This window comes from Micromys minutus (genome assembly GCF_963924665.1).
Source record: "Micromys minutus genome assembly, chromosome: 30".
Classification (NCBI taxonomy): domain Eukaryota; kingdom Metazoa; phylum Chordata; class Mammalia; order Rodentia; family Muridae; genus Micromys; species Micromys minutus.
Genome location: NC_137965.1, coordinates 18,713,060 through 18,727,513, shown reverse-complemented (window position 1 = coordinate 18,727,513; position 14,454 = coordinate 18,713,060). Strand labels below are relative to the sequence as shown.

The following is a 14,454-nucleotide window of genomic DNA, read 5'->3' as shown; positions in this document are numbered from 1 at the left end:
AATTCTGAAATGTTATCCTTGTTTATTCTACAAAACAACACAGCAGACTGTATACAACAACTGCCACTGGTCACCTATGATGGCCCAAATGCCTTGCCGGGCAGTGGCACTATTTGAAGGTGTGGCCCTGTTGGAGGAAGGGTGTCACTGTGGGTATGGGCTTAGGAGCCTCTTCCTAGCTGCCTGGAAGCCAGTCTTCTCCTAGTCAGATGAAGATGTAGAACTCTCAGCTCTTCCTGCCCCATGCCTGCCTGGATGTTGCCATGCTTCTGCCTTGATGATAATGGACTGAACCTCTGAACCTGTAAGCCAGCCCCAGTTAAATGTTGTTCTTATAAGAGTTGCCTTGGTCATAGTGCCTGTTCACAGCAGTAAAATCCTAAGACACCATCTAAGTAGAATCAAGAAGCAGCTTTAAAGCACTTCCCAATGCCAAACCTGTATGCCCCACCCCCCAAAAAATTCATGGCTGCTGTATAGTGTAGCCTGCTTTGAGTATGATCTTACTATAGCTTTTTGACCCCTAATAAAGCCATTATAGCTGAGAAATACACTCAGAAAACTGATAAATGGCACCCAAAAACTGTTACCCTGCAGCCAACACTGGTCAACAGAAATGCCCACGTTATAAATCAACACTTAAAATGTTGAACAAATCAGGCTGCAATTTTTAATCCCATCAATTAATTCACCTGATCTCTCTACAACTGACTACCCAAACATCTAGCATCTTAACATTTTGCAGAGTAAGGCTGTCAAGTCCTGAAGCACAAGTTCTTACACTACACTAATAAGCAAAAGTATTTCTCACTGACAGAATTATGTTATGAATTTCCATTTTGATTAATAAAGATGTGTTTGAGTCTAGTTACAATAACTTAAAATGCTCCATCTGAAAATGCAAATCCTAAGACAGAAGACAGGTCTTCCTCCAGACATGAGAAGGGGGTCAGTGCTGGCCCAGGTTCTGTCTCCTTGACAAAGAGAATGCTGGCTTGTGATGGAAGCACTGAGGGAAGGAAGCTAAGCAAGGTTTTGGGGAGGGGGCGGGAAGGTTCCAGAGTCTACCATACAAATGTCCTTTCAGGCTCTGCACTGGTCCCTGGTGTAGATCCTGCAGACAAGCAGACCCATCCAATAAACTACCTTGGTCATTTTGATTCAATTAGGACTCTTACCTGCTATCAAGGTTTCCTTGATTAACAGAGGGCTCTAGAGCTTTCATTGTTTTGGAAGAGGCAAAAGAAACCAATGGAGGTCCCAAAACAAGCCACAGTTCATCTTAAAAGATATTTTTGGCTGGTTATTGAACTACAGATTAACTCCTCCAGTTAACTTACCAAGTAACTGCTAGGTGAGAAGGAAGTAATTCTCTGTTCTACACTGCTGCTTTGTGAGTACAATACATGAGAAACAAAGCAATATTTGGGGATAAAACCAAAGAACCCATGCCAGCCAGGCATGATGGTACATGTATTTAATCCCACTGGGAGGCAGAAGTAGAATGAGTTCAAGTCTGAGTCTATCCTGGTCTACATAGCTGGTTCCAGGCAAGCCAAGACTACATAGTGAGACCCTATCTTTAGAAAAACAATTTAAAAAAAAAAAAGTCTAGTGTAATAGCACATGCTTGTAATCCCAGCACTGGGAAGGCAGAGGCAACAAGATCCTTGGAGTTCACTTGCCGGCCTGTCAGCCAGCCAGCCTACTAAATTCTTCAGTGCCAGAAAAGTAAAAGATTGTCTCAAAACACAAAGTAGGCAACACATGAGGAAAAACATCTAAGATAGTCTCTGACTAGACACACACACACAAAAACACGTACACACATGTATTTACATACACTAAGAAAAAAAAAACAGAAAAACTGGTAATCTTATTACATTTAGCATAATTTGCAATCATAAACAAAAAGACTTCCAAAAAGGTTAGAGACAGATATAACCCCTTAGGACACATAGTGGGGGCAGCTGGGTGTAGGACTGTAAATAACATGCCTCTGCCCCCCCCCAACTCTTTATCCTACTGGCACTAGGCCAAGTGATTAGTCTGGGTGGGAGAAAAGAACTGTCTCTTCAGGGGAAGGGGAAGAGGGCTGAACCGAGCAGCTATCTTCCTAATTCAATCCTAACAAGAGTCAACACAGGCTGCACTTCTCCTGGTAGTGGTAAGACCTGCGCAGCATGGTCTGCACATTACTAATTCCTAAACATTTCAACATGAACAGAACACCTCCTCACTCCTCAGAACTCACTGTTGGTTTCCTATCAACCACAAACAGATGGCAACTCAGAAGAGCCCTGTCTCCATTATGCCAACTTGGCAGGAAGCACACCTGCCACCACCTGAAACACCAATTCCTCCCACCTTTACTCGGAAGATTCCCAAACACAACTAGCATCCTACCTGGATGCCCCCTGATAAGCATCCTGAAAAGCATGGGGGAGGGAAGGCCTCCTCACAACAACAGTAAAAACACAGGAAGGAGCACATCACATCCTACTGTAATTACTGTCCTACTGCAGGGGTGGGGTCAATGGGACCTCTGCCTGATTACACTGGGATGGAAGCCAGCCTTGCTAACCGTTGTATGTATACAGATCAGAGCAAATAATAGTACCTCAAACCTGGAGGACACTTGGGCAGATGAGAAGAGTTGAACGTTAGTACATCCCACCTTTTTCTGTTTTAGCAGTCCTGAGGACTGAACCTAGGGCATTGAGCATGGGAAAGGAAGCAAGTGTTCTAATCACTGAGCTGCAGCCCCAGCCTTCTTTAAAAGCTTAGATACATAAAAGTGTGTATCCTGTTTTTATAGCATTAACACAGATTTCCTAGCTGACATTTTTTAATTATTCCAAAACCAAGAGAATGATAGACTATTCACAAATTATTCCTGAGGAAAGATACATGAAAATTACTCTACTCACACAGAGGCAAAGGTGAGGAAAGGGTGTTTGTTGCTTTATAGGATTCCAAGATGCTCTTAACGCTCTCAGGATGCACCTGCCAATCAAGAGGACTTTAGTCATTTACTGCTTTCTTGCCTGCTCAGCAAGCTAAACTGATGACCCAGAGTTTCCTTTGGAGAGGACAGTCTGAATTACCTTTGGCTCTGTGCTCATGCCGTGCACCTGGATAGACACCCTCCAGCAGCCCCGTTCTTGAAATAAATACCAAAACCTTTAAACATGACTTACAAGGCCCAGCACAAAAAAGACCTTTCTCACCAAGGCCTCTGCACTTCCTCTGACACTCAATAAACGGATGCCTTCCAAGAAACCACACAGCAGTGTCAGGCACGGAGGCATGGTAGCACCTTAATCCCAGGGCAGAGGACAGGAGCAGAGACAGGCAGACTTCTCAAAATAAATAAAATACTTAAAAAGAAGTAAGGAAAGAAACACGACTCATACAGTAGAAACTATGGATGAAAAACAAAGTTTGCCTCCGTAAGAAATTTCAGCTTTGATATATCAAAATGTCTTAAGGCTGAAAAGCAAATAAACTGAAAATATTTATAATGCACATGTGAGAAAATACAGTATACAGTAAATTCCAAGTTATAAAAACAACAACAAAAAAAGCTACTTGCCTAAGTGCTTGCTCTATGGCTACAACTATTCGCATACACACATTCCAATCATATGACATGCCCAAACTCACATTCCAAATACCATTAAACCACATACTCCTTCCTTCCCACTGTAGCCAATGCTTGTGATTCCCCATAGCCAGGGGTTCCTCTAAAGCAGAGATTCACTGCAGCTTCCTCAGCCAAAGGCTCACGATGACCAAAAGCAACTTGGGGAGAAAGAGGTTTATTTGGCTCACATATCTTGACTTCCAGTCCACCAAGGGAAGCCAACGCAGGAGCTAAAACCAGGAGGGAACCTGAAGGCAAGAGGTGATACAGAAGCCATGGAGAGGTGCTGCTTACAGACCTGCTCAGCCTGCTTTCTCACAGAAACAAAATGGGATGGGCCCTCCCACATCAATCACTAAGAAAATTCTCTACAGGCTTACCTACAGCTTGATCTTAGGGCAGTGGTTCTCAACCTTCCTGATCCTGCGACCCTTTAATATAGTTCCTCGTGCTGTGGTGACCCCAACCATAAAATGACCTTCCTTGTTACATCATAACTGTAATTTTGCTATTGTTATAAATCATAATGTAAATATGTTTACTGATAGTCTTAGTGACCCCTGTGAAAGCGTTTGACCCCAAAAGGGTCACAACCTACAGGTTGAGAACCTCTGCCTAATAGAGACACTGTCTCAATAGCATTGTCAATTTCCTAACTCAGATAACACTAGCTTGTGTCAGGTTGACAAAGAACTAAGCCAACACAGTCACCTTTTGTTTCATCATTACTAACTGAAGTCTCCTGGGTTTGGTTTGGTTTTGGTTTGGTCTGGAAGTTTTGTTGTTGTTGCTATTGGTTATTTTTTTTTTAGGCACAGGCACGGTTTCTCTGCTTAGTCCTGACTGTCCTGGAACTCCATCTGCAGATTGGGCCAGTCTAACTCAAGAGATCCTCCTGCCTCTGCTTCCCAAATACTGGGATAAAGAATGCACCACCATACCTGGCTCCAAGGTCTCCTTAAACCTAAAATTTTTCTCTCCAAATCAATACATCAGATTCAACTTCTTGGCACCTACAACAGCAGTCAAATCAAAACTGATATGGAAGTCCGAGAGAAGCATAAGGCATGCCAACGCCTGCAGTGTGAAACTCCCACCACCCATTAGCCTGAACAAAGATGAAAGCAGGAAAACCCCACCCATGAGGCGTCTTCTCACACTAACAGCTTCATATTCTGAAACATCCAGAGAGTCACATAATCAAAGAAAAAAAATGTATCCTACCAAATTTAGTTATTTAAATTAAAGCTGATCTATCTCTGGGCTGGAGAGATGGCTCGGCAGTTAAGAGCATTGGCTGCTCTTTCAGAGGACCCAGGTTAGATTCCCAGCATCCATATGATAGTTCATAACTGTCTATAACTCCAATCCCAAGGAACGTAACACCCTCTTCTGGCATCTGTGGACATCAGGCACACATGCAGGATAGGACACATACAGGCTAAACACCCATACATATAAAATAAGTAAAATAAAAATTTCGAGGCTGATCTATTTTAACATTCTGATTGGTAACTCTGTTTACTTGTTTGTTTTTATTTGGAGTCTTTTGGGGGGGTGGTGTCCTAGAAATCACTCTGAAGACTAAGCTGGCCTCGAACTCACAGAGATCCAAGTGCTGAGACTAAAGATGTATACCACCATGTCCAGTAAAGTGTGAGTGAATAATTTAAATTGTTTTTAAATAAAAAGAAAACAAACAATTAAAAAAGGATGTAGTTCTTTCCAAGTGTTTCCAACTCCATACAGTTGGAGTTGTCAATATAAGAACGGCATTAAGAGCATCAGTCATATCACCATAGTAACATGAAACAGCAGTGAGCACAAAATGCTAGGTTCCACACATGAAATGACAGAGACCAGAGTGAGGCCATGAAAACACTGAACTAATATTTCCATAATAGGTTTACATCTCTGGGCTGCAGAGATGGCTCAGCGGTTAAGAGCACTGACTGCTCTCCCAGAGGTCCTGAGTTCAATTCCCAGCAACCACATGGTGACTCACAACCATCTCTGTAATGAGATCTGATGCCCTCCTCTAGTGGGTCTGAAGACAGCTACAATGTACTTATATACATTAAATATATATATATATATATATATATATATATATATATATATATATATATATATATATATTTAAAAAGGTTTACATATCAGTAGATTTTCTTCCAATAACGCTAGACAGCCTATGTTGTAAGATAGTTTGATTTCTAAGTCACTAAATGATAACAGACAGTAGGCAAGATCGGGTAGACACAAAATAGAGAAGGGAATTGGATCAAGCCCTAAGTTTCTAGGAGCTCATTCATCGCTACTTTGTTAATAAGTCCAGACTCCACAGCATACTTCTTCAGACTTCTCACCTTGGAGTCCACTTCACTGCTCATTAACACCAAAGGAGGCCTAACTCAAACCAATTTTGCTAATCATTATCAATCTAGTAAAAGGTTTGATAACTAAAATTAAAAGGTTGAAGTAATTGGCTCAAATAAACATCCAGAAACCAACAGAGCTCTCATGCTCCCTCCCAGCTTGGGTGACTGGTACATACACGAGAAACAGACCGATTCCCTAGAGCCGGGTACATGCCATCTGTGTCACAAGGAGAAAGTTCACCACCTGATATGGGTGAAGGAGGTTGTATCCATATGATCCTCCGGGAGGCAAGGAGATCAGTTACTGGAGAAATACGGAAAGCTAAGACACAAAACTGATACCCAAGGCTCAGAGAACTAATGAGTTAAACCATTTCTGAACCAAGTGACCAACTGCCACTCCTCTACCTTACAATAAACTTAGAGAGTTAAACTTTACAGGATCTACACACCTCAAGACACTGATTCCTTCTTTACCTCGGTGAAAAGAAAGCATTGTCAGCCTCAGAACTATAATACTTAATATTCCCCACTCATTTTTCTTACAAAACTCCACGATAAACACAAATCTCATTCATTATGAAGATTTCTATCATGTCACAAACATTTCCAAGGCATTTTAATTGATCAAAACTTTAAAAATAAGCTGGGCATAATTGCTCCACTCTAGAATCAGAGGCAGGAGGATCAGAGTTCCAAACAGCCACGGCTACATAGAGTACTCTCAAGACAATCAAGCAAACAAACAAACAAAAACCCTTTGAAAATACACTCATACTGCAGATCAGTTTCCTCAAAATACAGAAAAGGTCTTAAGTCACTAGTCAAAATTAAAGTAATTAGATCATGGTGATCATCTGTAAACTCTGCACATCAGCGCTTTGCTAATGACATAATGAGCACAGAGGAGGGTGGTATGACTCCAAAGGAAAATCAACGTCCTAGGAAATTATCATGGATAGATTCTGGGCAGCACCTCAGTCTGACACCTAACTCATCCACAAGTCCCTCAGAATGTACGTGAAGGGAGGAGACAGGACAGGAGTGTGCCACCTTCGTTCTCATCTGTCACAGGGTTAAAACTTACTAATGGAGTCAGGTGAGAGAACAGTGAGCTTTCTAGAGTTTATTAAGACTTGTGTTTCATTCAAGGCATTTCAAGTATTGTAGGGTTTCACAAATTTCCTACAGACTGGGCCTCTCATCTCCCGAGGGAAAAATGACAGGAATGAAAGGTTCCAATTGTCTGGCAGGGCTAGGGAATGTGACCTGAGTGTCAACCACACTCATCTACCTGGTCCTTCCTATGAGCCAATCTCCTTAAACCTTCTCCCAGAAAGATAAACCTAAGGCTGATTCTTAAAACCAGTGTTTCTGATCTGACAAATACCAAATTAACAATTAGCAGTAACTCTGACAACCTAAACAGTCAGCTCTGCTGGCCAGGGCTGTAACCTAACTTCTCATGCTAAGAACTCTATCATGCCAGCCACCGAAGCTGCCCCTGATCACCTGCTACTTCAGCTAAGCTGGGTGTCTGGAACTAAGAAATGAAGGGATTCCCACAAACACCCTGCATGTGCAAACAGCACTGTTCATCTAATTTTCATCACATTTGTAAGCTGTCCCAGAGCTAACAGTTCAGCCTGCTGCTCACCTGACGACCTGACACGACCCCCTATCACAGCTGCTAGAAACAGTGATGAGCCCATGGGAAGCAAATCAACAACCAGAAGCAGGAAAGACCTGGTACTGGAAAGGTTTTCTATACAAGCTCTAGAACTCCCCAACTAGAGTTTGAAAAGTCACACATACAAATCAGGAGTAAATGCCTCAAATAGTTTAAGCTAATCTTTCCTTTGTTGGTGGAAAAACAACAGTATCCAGGAAGATGAGTAACATCTGTCCATAGCTTTTGAGTGGACTTTAAAAACAGTAAAAAACAGAAGGGGGGTTGGGGGCTGGAGGGTGCTTTTCATTGTTTTCCTGTGTTTATTTGTCGAGATGGGGTGTTGCAATGGAGTTCAGCCCTTGAACTCACAATCCTTTGCTTCAGCCTCCCAAGTGATAAGATGGAAGCCCATACCACATCTGTCTCTGAACAAAACTGTTTAGATCGTAGTATTGTAATCAGTAAGTAGCCAGAGTGACGGGCAGGGTAACACCAGTGAGACATTTCAATTACTCTTTGAAAGGGCCAAATTCTCAGCATTACCCACACATTAATAGATATACCACAGAAACTCAATGGCTCTAACATGCCCACCTTAAAAAGACACTAAAACATAATACCTCACATAAAATGTTTACAAATTCTTGTGTGTTCATTACAGTATAAACTGAATACTTAGTTCTTACATGAGAAATTTTTTACATAATAGTACATATTATTTTAATTCATTTTAACTCTAATGGTACGAATCAAATAAAGGCTTATTATCTAATCTATAGAGACACCTACAAAACCATAAGCTATAATACTATGGTTTATACTATACCATAAGCTATAATACTATTACTCTCAAAGGCTTTCTAAAAAGATTTTATGTTCTGATTTTTGAGACAAGGTCTCACTATGTAGTCCTGGCTGGCTTAGAATTTCAATATGTAAACCAGGCTGTCTCTGAACTCAGAGATCTGCCTGACTCTGCCTCCAAGTACTGCAATTAAAAGGTAAGCCACCACACCCAACTACTGTGTCTTAATTCTGTTTCATTCTTAATAAACACTGCATAAGTACAAAACTGCTACTCATTACTGACATCAGAAAGATAGATGTGGCTCTCAACCGTATTTAAGGAGGAAAACACCAATTTTAATGTTGCTAATAATCTTCTATGAAGGCAAGAGAAGACACAGAACTGGCACACTCATACAAGTCCAAGTTCATCTGTTCAGAGTAATTTGATGGTAATTACTTGATTGATGACAATCAGGGGACAATAACAGGATATATTTGATATATTAATGTGTGTGTGTATGTGTGTGTGTGTGTGTGTGTGTGTTCTTTTTTAAGCATCACAGATCAAATCCCGGGCTTCTCACACTCTAGGCAAATAATCTTACCACTGAGTTACATTCTTCTTAGAAATGGGGGGAAGAGGAGGCACAGCATACGTGATAGTCAGAGGAAATCTATCTAGTAAGTCAATTCTCTCCTACCATGTGGATTCCAGGAAATCGAACTCAGTTCATCGAGCTTAACAGCAAGCTCTTTTACCCACTGAGACATTTTAATAACCCAAAAACTATTCCTTAAAAGCAGTATTTATATTGAGGAACCCTTTTAGAGGTGTACTAGCATACAGACAAAATTACAAGGGAGTCTGATTTGCTTTGAAATAATCAATGACAGGGAAGAAGAAGAAACCCTAAAATAAGACTACGGAGGATGATGGATAAAACGGAAGAAGCCGGAGGGCGATACAATCAATGTGTCAGAGGGCACTAGTGCCTGCCTTTTTTACTGGTTAAAGTGCTCACTGTACAAAGTAACACGGCATGCTCCAGGTTCTGGGATCACACTATCAGTAACACCACCGATGACAAGAACAACAACAAAGTATTCCTTAGATCCTTCCTCTACCAGTGCTCAGCTCTGGCTCAGAGCCTCAGCGTCAACAGTGGAGAGCTCAATTCAAAACTCTCTTCACAAAAACAGTGATCATTTTTAAAGCCATCTCTTCATGAGGATGAACACATTAAGAGCACCTCCTGCTCTCGTGGGGAACCTGGTTTGGTTCCTAAAATCTACACGGGGTGGCTCAGAGCCACCTGTAACTCCAGTTCCAGGGGATTCATCCCCCTTTTCTGTCCTCAGAACATACATGTGCTCAGGCACAAACATAAAATACAACTAGAAAAAAAAGAGGGAGGGTATAAAAGGAAGCAAAGAAGGAAACACTCATAAAATAAATAAGCTGGTTTCATACATCACCCATCCTTTTAAGGGTTAAAATTCCATTTGAAGTTTTAGTGGAGGAAAAAAAGTTATGAATAACCAAATTAAATTCTTATGTCTCCATATGAAAACCATAAAGTTCAGTATGATCCACATTCATCGTTTCTAAGTTACTTAAACTCAGAACATGGGGTAAGACTGGCTTTCTACTCATCCTCCATGCCTAAAACCTCAAGGAGGATTGAAAATATTTTTCCTTACCTGACTTCCTATAACTCAGCACAGCATGTATCCAAGCCTGGAAAGCAACACCTCCCCCCATCGCCTGAAAACGCTGCTACTTCCTCAGCCCACATTAATACAGAGCCCTTCAATATTTTCGAGAAATGGTCATTGTCTAGTAATTCTTTCACACAAATGGCTTATTTAACTGAGAAAGTAAAGACTAGATTTGGCTACTCATAATGTGCTCATACAATCGTTTCTCCAGCAGAATCACAAGAAAGGACACGTGTGACTCTCCCTTTTGTGACATGGCTATCACTATCTACTTTAAAGCTCCTGGCTGCCCACCTGAAGGCTAGGAGTCTCCCGTGGGTTTTCTGGCTTACAGTAGGGCTGTGTGCATGGGCCCAGGCATTTTACATCAATCCCAAACTGGAACTCTCCAGGAATATGACCTAACCCCTCTGGGCTTCCTTCAAGAACTAAACTCCCACCAAGGACTGGTGTCTCCAGAAACAAACAAAAACAAAGCAAACAAAAGAACCCACAGGCTAAAAATAAGAGAATCTCAGAATGGTTTTAACATTCCTCTAAACCTTAGGAACAACTGCCCCTCCTAAAACCTGCTACAAAACCGTTAAGGAAATACCCTTAAGATGTTCTAACACTGTAAAATAAAGAGGTGGGCCTGGTGTGATGGCACAAACCCTTTCATCTAAGCTCTGGAGATAGAGGCAGGCTTTCTCTGTACTAGGTCAGCCTGGTCTACACAGTGAGTCCCAGGTCAGCCAGGTCTAAAAGACCCATAAATAATAATAGTATTAGAAAAGAAAAATAATATTTTTAAAAGGAGAATCCTCAAGTAAAGAAACCCTAAAAACAGTTCCCTCCCCAAGGGAACACATTATCCCCAGAGGGAGTAGTTACGTGGGCAGGTAGAAGGAACAGGTCCCTAAGTGACATCGATCTCACAGATGACAGTCAACCCCTCCACATCCAATTCAAGCCACAAAGCTAGATGGCCCTCACCTTCCCAAGCAAGCGGTGCCTCCGAAAGAAAGAAGTGGACACCTCCTTGCTAACTGTCCCCAAAGGGTGAAACTTCACGTCAGCATCAGAAGCTGGGTTAATAGAGTGCAGAGCAAAAGAGGAAGGGTTGGTGCCGGGAGCGGAATCTCCGTGATTTGCCAAAGGAAACCGCACAAGGCTCCAGACAGCGAAGCGCCGGGATTTCCTTGCAGCTGCCACGACAGGTGACCCGGCCGCTTTGCAGACACCCAGTTCACCCGCTGGCTGGCCCGGCTTGGCTGAAGGTAGGGAGAGCAGGAAAGAGAAGGAAGGAAAGGAGAGCCAACCTGGGAGGGCGACAGAGCAAACGGGGGGGGACTGTGGGGGAGGCCCGGCCGGCTCAGCCTGTCTCCCCGGGAAAACCGGTGGAAGGGATTTTTTTTCTGTCTGCACAATTAAGGAGAAGGGGGAAAAAAAAACATGGCTCCGAGCCAAACGCCTTCTGATTTACACACGCACGCTGGAGCTCCTCGGTCGGCCCAGTTCCTCGCACGCCGGAACAAAAGGCGAACGACAGAGCTCAGCGCGAGCCGCCCAAGCTGGGGGTCCTCTGAGGAGCCCCGCGCCGGCCGCCCCCGCCGCGCCCACCGCCCGGCCACCGCCGCCCGGGCCCTCGCGGCCGCCCAGCCCGGCCTCACCTCCCTAGCGGCCGTGGCGGCGGCCCCGTACCTCTCCGCCTCCGCCTCCGCCTCCGCCTCCGGCAGCCCTCGGCGCCGCCGCCGCCGCCACCTCCCCCCCGCGTCTCGGCCCAGACTCCGCCTACCTCGGCCGCCGCCGCGACCGCCAGTCGGGCTGAGGGGCACGTGACCGCGCCACGTGACCCGGCGCCTCCCCGGCCCGCCCTCCTCCAGCGGACCCGCGGCGGGTGGCGCTGCCCGGTGCGCGCGCGCGGGAGCGGGGTGCGGTCTCGAGCCTCCCACGCGCCCCTCGACTCCCGAGACTCCAGCACCTCCCGCGTCGCCCGCCTCCGCCACGGCCACGGCGCCCAGCCTGGACCACTCACCTCCTCCAGAGTCCTCACACGCGATCTTGTCAGCGGGGGCCGGAAATGGACATCACGCCTTCTCCTTCCCAGACAGAGCCGCTGCTCGTACTATGAGCAACGTGGCTCCCCTGGAAACAGTCATTCAAGTGTCTTCTTCGGTGGTGCCGCTGCTGTCACGTCAGTACCCACTCCAGTTGCTTTCAGGGAGAAATGAACCCATAGCGTCATTTTAAGTCACACAGGCACAGTCACTGCCTTTACCGCCCCCCCCCCCCGCCCTCTCCATACACACACACACACACACACACACACACACACACACACCGTTAAATTGATGTGCTAAGAACGGAAACTTCAGCCATCCCTCGGTTTTCCACTGTTACAAAGAAGGCGTTGCTGGGTGTAGAGAATGCGTGGTTTAAAATTTAAAAATAGACAAGATCGCATCTTTCCTTGAGGCAAGGCTAAGAACAGTAGACACTCTACCCAACTGTTAGGCACTGTTTTCTATTTCTGAGTATCGGCAAACGTTAAAACCATTTTATGGTTTAGTGTGTGTTTGTTTGTTACAGACAGGGTCTTCTCTATGTAGCGTAGGCTGCCCTCAAACTCAACTCTCCTGCCTGGGATTTGAAACCACCATGCCTAGCCAGTTCCTGTTTTAAAATTATCCTCTGCTAATTCTATCAGAAGTCTGAGTAAGAGTCCGTCGGGTTCTACAACTCTGTGCTTGAGATTTTACGAGTGCTAACAAATGTTTCGGTTTCTGGTTTTGAGCCTAGGTCTCACTATGTAGCTTGGAACTCTCTGTCTAGACCAGGCTGGCATGGAACTCATCGAGAGCCACCTGCCCGAACAACGTGGTGTTCTCTCTACTGTAATCACTCTTCTGCTAATACTGTATGCTTTTACTATCTTTTGCCTAATGTGCCTCACCCCACTTCTTACCCCTTAAAGATTTATTCTCTTTCATGACATTTTCAGAAGCAAGGTGGGTCTCACCTGGGGACTCTCTTAGAGCAATCTGTTAAGTCGGCTGTGAATCTGCATTTTGTGTTTTTAAAACCTTTCTAATTATGGAATGAAGAGAGTTGCCTTCTATTTAGAAAACTGGGGCAACTGGGAGCCATTAGAAGAAAGATTTGGCAAGGGGCCCCTTCTACTGGCCTCTGAAATCCCACTGGCCCAGTAATTTTCATTTTCTTGTATTTAACATGCTTTTTCACTATTAGAATTTTAGTAACAGTAACAGTGGGAGAAATTAAACCAATATACAATAACTGCCCAAAAGAATTCCTACAACGAACACTCTGCTCAGTATTATTGGCTCTATCAACTGACTTTCCCTTGACTCTAAGTTCAAGTTTGAGCAAAACTTCTTGCCACCCTGACCAATCCCCTATTAAGCTATGAGGAATGTGTGACGTTTCTTTGAACATTACCCTCTCTTTCTTCTACCTTGGGGGGAGGGGTGTCACACAGTGAACTCAAGAGTTAACCTGAGAGCCAGTCTGGTTAATAGTATGACACAGTGTGATGTAAGTATTGTGTGCTCCCCAGTGTCTGACGGAGGATGGGAACAGCAGGATGGCGAACACTCCACTGCCCTACCCTAAAACTGGTCCAGCAGGCACAGGGGCTCTGCAGCTGTTGCTAGGTAACTGGTTGATCCCTTTACCTCTCTGTTCATTTCTTGACACCTGATCACATTACTGAGATACCCAGATCCTGAAACCCCAGAGATCCCGCCACTGAGTCTCTTTCCTTCCTCCTCACTCCCCAGTATGCCTGTGAGTGTCTCCTCTCCCTCCTGGCTGTAACAAAATTTAATGCCCAAAGAATTTGCTGATTCAACCATTCAGCACAGGCACATGGAAACTGGATCCTGGACATCAGGAGATGGCAAAGGAGCCAGAGCTTTTGGAGAATAAGATACAAGCCTTTGGTCTTTCGATGTGTTCTGGCAGCCAAAAATGTTTGTGCCAACTTAGACTTCATTACTGGAAACACAGCATGCTGCACAAAGAATATAAAATGCCCACATCCCCTGGGCTGCCCTGAGCCAAGCCCTACCCATACAACACTCCTACCAATGCTGGGTGCTACCAGTCACATATGAAGGACTGAGGTAAGTGCAGAGCAGATGTCTTAGAGTACAGTAACCAGTCACTACAGTAGTCCTATAATGTCAAATAGTGTTCACAAGTAGCGGTTGAGGGTAAAAATGTTTAACCCCAAAGAAACATAAGTT

General features: G+C 44.2%; 1 protein-coding gene across 2 annotated transcripts in view; it reads right to left on the bottom strand.

Annotated features, from left to right (window-relative positions):
* The window catches only part of TULP4 (TUB like protein 4), a 123,535-nt gene extending 111,590 nt beyond the window's left edge, over positions 1-11,945 (bottom strand). The window contains exon 1 of one of the 2 annotated variants that reach the window (XM_080941759.1): positions 11,857-11,945. The gene's annotated coding sequence lies outside the window, so the exon portion shown is untranslated. Of the gene's footprint in view, positions 1-11,179; positions 11,269-11,856 lie in introns of those variants that run through there. The other variant, XM_080941760.1, reaches the window with a different exon arrangement.
* Positions 11,946-14,454: the final 2,509 nt, after the last annotated feature.